Source organism: Thermothelomyces thermophilus, chromosome 3 (assembly GCF_000226095.1).
Source record: "Thermothelomyces thermophilus ATCC 42464 chromosome 3, complete sequence".
NCBI lineage: Eukaryota > Fungi > Ascomycota > Sordariomycetes > Sordariales > Chaetomiaceae > Thermothelomyces > Thermothelomyces thermophilus.
The window spans coordinates 2,846,790-2,850,988 of record NC_016474.1 but is presented as its reverse complement, the minus strand read 5'-3'; positions in this window follow the sequence as shown (position 1 = coordinate 2,850,988).

Here is a 4,199-nt window from a genome sequence, read left to right as displayed (position 1 = left end):
GGAATAGTAACCATACCTTAGCAGCACGATTGAACCGGTATAAGTATATATAGATCACAAGAATTTACGATACTTCATAACGACAAAGGAACTTAATAGATAACAAATACGATAGGTAGAATTCCTTGTAGAATTTAACTTTGAGATCTGCTATAAGAAGGGCAAAGAGAACGCACAAACAGACATCTTAAGTCGACAAACGGATCACACGGAAGGACGAACGGGAACGACACCACCGTTATTCAAGGAACGGACAGACAGAATGCTATATCACGAGACATAGACGCCCGTAGAAGATAATCCACTCGACTCGTTCCTAGAATACTACGCAATCTTTCAAGAAGAAAGGATCAACAAGACATAGTATCAAGTAACACCTAGACCACTAGTACTTAACGGAGTAGAAGAAAAAGATAGAAAACTCTAGTACCGAGGTAAAGCATACATCTACGACAAAGATCAATAGCTGCGAATGATTCGAGAACTCTACGAGTCAAAACTCGGAGGACACAAAGGAGTTACAAAGACTGTTGCACAAGTCAAGAAACACTATGACTTTCCACAGTTAACGGCACGAGTTAAGGAAGTCGTATAGAACTACGACATCTATAACCGAAGCAAAACGGCACGACATAAGCCGTATAGGCTACTTTAGCCACTGCCAACAGCTAACAAACCATAGAGCTTAGTCACGATAGACTTTATCACGAAGCTACTAGAATCTAAGGATATAGCTATAGGAGTGACCTACGATAGTATTCTTACTATAGTAGATTGCCTGACCAAGTAGGCATACTTCTTTCCCTATAAGGAGTCCTAGATAGTAGAACAGTTAGTAGACGTAATCTATCGGCAAGTTGCATTAGTATATGCTTAGCCGTAAGAATGGATCACTAACAGAGACACAAAGTTCGTATCGAAGTTCTGGCAAGCGTTAATACAACGATTAGGCGTTAATAGCAAGCTATCAACGGCATATTACCTACAGACTGACGGACAAATAGAGTAACTAAACCAAGTTATCGAGCAGTATCTCCGTTCTTACATCAACTACCAGCAAAACGACTAGGTCATACTGTTACCAATAGCACAACTCGCCTACAACACGACGCCGACAGAAACGACCAAAGTCACACTATTCTTCGCAAACTACGGATATAAAGCAGACCTTAGGCAAGGACTAGAGGTCATAGTGCCAAGAGCAACAATCAAAGCAGAACAAATACACACACTATATAAAAAGCTCAAAAAGGAACTCAAGTTTGTCAAGACCAGAATGAAGAACTACTACGACAAACACAGGCTCGAGGGACCTCGCCTAGAGAGGGGAGACAAAGTCTACTTAATTGCACAGAACTTACAAACCAAACGACCAAGCACGAAGCTAGACTTTAAGAAGGTCAGACCCTTCGTTATCAAAGAACAAATTTCGACATCTAACTACTGACTATCGTTACCGTCATCTATACGACTATAGACGGATGTTTTTCATATTTCACTTCTCGAACTAGCACCAAAGAGCGCTAAGGTTGCTACGCACATCGAAGCAAAGGACGAGGAAGAAGAATGGGACGTCGAAGAAATTCTGGATTCACGTATTATTAATAGGGAACTATAGTACCTAGTCAAATAGCTTGATTTTGGACTAGAAGACAACTTATAGGAACTAGTTAAGAACTTAAACTGCCCTAAGAAACTAGAATAGTTCTACTAGCAGAACCTAGATTGACTACAGGCACTAGCTCGGACAAAACGGCTAAGTCGGCCTCCGATAAATCCAGGCCTAAAGAAGACTAGTCAAACGGGACGTCAGCACCCCAGGACCATACATCACTAATAACACGTGCTTTGGACTCCTGCACCCTCCGTTCTTCCGCCTCTATTTCCTCCAGAGACTGCATGCCTCGACGAAACAGCTCGGAACCCCGCTCCTTCAAGAAACGTTTCTGGCGACGAAGACGAGCTAATCAACCGACAGCCGTCTGAAGTTAGGTCTAAAGGACAAAAAGGGCCTCTTTAGCATCGGCCTCTTCTTATTCTACACGCTTTTGTTCGGACATAATCTTCGTTACTATAAAGAATCAGCTACGAATATTAAGGCAACAAACCAGGTCACAAATAAGCAGACGCTACGTCGGAACCATCGCAAGAACGACCCCGACGTACGCACTTGCTATAGCAAGAAGAGCCTGACGCCATACGACAAGCCAAGTTCCGCTTAAAACACCACAAACACGGTATGACGTCTACGCCAGAAGAATTAATAAAAGAAGCAAGCGTAGCGCGCTGTTAGGATTTCGAGGATTAGCGCTTAGAAACACGATCTGCCATCTTGTTAGTCACCAGCAGTACAGGAAAAGGGAAAAAATTACAAGACATACGTAGAAAGGATGTTAGCGCTATTTAAAACGGCCTAAAAGAGGGCTTTCGGGTCGAAAGCCTTAGAGGGAGGGCATCGTGTCACGGAAATATACATGTAGATGCTGCCTAAGCCACTGGCACGAACGGGCCAATCAAGCCGAAGGAATGATAGACTAATTAGGACAGGATCACGCTTGGCAAGAAATGATCCTAACAGAGGATCACTGGCTCACGATATGAGCTAGGTGAGCTAGTATAAATGATCACCACGACTGCTAGTGATCCTAGGAGTATATATGCATATAAATAGTCACTCGTTATAGTAGACTCTGGGAGTTCGCTAGTGGTAACAATCACAATCACAGTACTCATACCAAGTATTGCTGATTACTGTGAGAGACAACTCTAAGTGTTGTTATAAACCCTTTGGCTTTACCGAATCCCTTAGACGACCTGCCTGCTTGTCCCGCTCAACCCACCTCTGTCTAGACCCTTTTAGAAGCAGTCTGAGTTAGGTTCGTCACACTAGCTCACGTTATAAGCTAGATAAGCTAGTATAGAGGATCACCACAACCGCTAGTAATCCTAAGATTATATATATATATAGATAGTCACTCGTTATAGTAGACTCTAAGAGTTTACTAGTGGTAACAATTACAATCACAGTACTCATACCAAGTATTGCTAATTACTATAAGAGATAACTCCAAGTGTTATTATAAACCCTTTGGCTTTACCAAATCCCTTAAACGACCTGCCTACCTATCCCGCTTAATCTACCTTCGTCTGAACCCTTTTAGAAGAAGTCTGAGCTAGGTTTGTCATACGTTGTTACCACTCCCTTTGTTCTATCATGGTTTAGAACAGAGGTGACTTCGACCTCGACACCGATATAGCTACCGACGTTACAGCCGAACAACTGCTTGCCTAGCTTGGTCAACTCTAGCAGCGGATCTAGGAGTTAGACTAGAGAGACAAGGCTGCTTAAGCTCGAATCAAGGAACTCGAGAACGGCGAAAAGTACTTATAGAAATTGATTAACGAGGCCTACGCTAAAATCGAGACGCTTGAGACCGTTAAAGCGAGCCGTATTAAGATCAAACTACCTGGCAAATATAGAGGAACTAAGGAGGATCTTATAAGATTTCTAATAAACCTCTAATCTTACTTCTAGATTAATAACGACAAGTTTCCAGACGAAAAAGCCAAAGTCCTTTATATAGCTATAAGACTAGAGGGCAAGGCACTTAGATAGTTCGAGCTTATATAGAACGACTATCTTACTAAGGAAGACAAAGACGACCGAGACATATTTATATAGGTAGTCTTCCGATCTTATAACCGCTTTGAAGAAGAGCTTTAGAAGGTTTTTAGCGATAAAGACGGGAAAATCTATATGTAAGAAAGGCTTGCTAATCTCCGACAGACTAAGTTAGTAGCCTCCTATACTATATAGTTTAGATAGGACATGTTTAAGTCCTAACTTAACAACAAGGCATTAATATAATTGTTCTATAATAGCCTAAAGGAAAAGGTCAAAGACGAGCTATATAAGTACAATCAGCCTAAGACTTTAGACGAATACATCGTATAGGCCATTAGAATTGATAATCGGCTCTACGTACAAGAGTAGTAGAAACGAGGTCGAACGAATAGAACTATAGTTAAGGCTAACGACAAGAAAAAGCGAACGTACGTCAGTACTTTGTATAGGACGTACCCTAGAGCTATAGATATAGATATAGCGTAGAAGTAGGACCGGAAGAAGACGACCAAAGACAAGTCTAATGTTACCTACTATAACTACGGAAAGAAAGGGCACTATAAGCGAGAATATC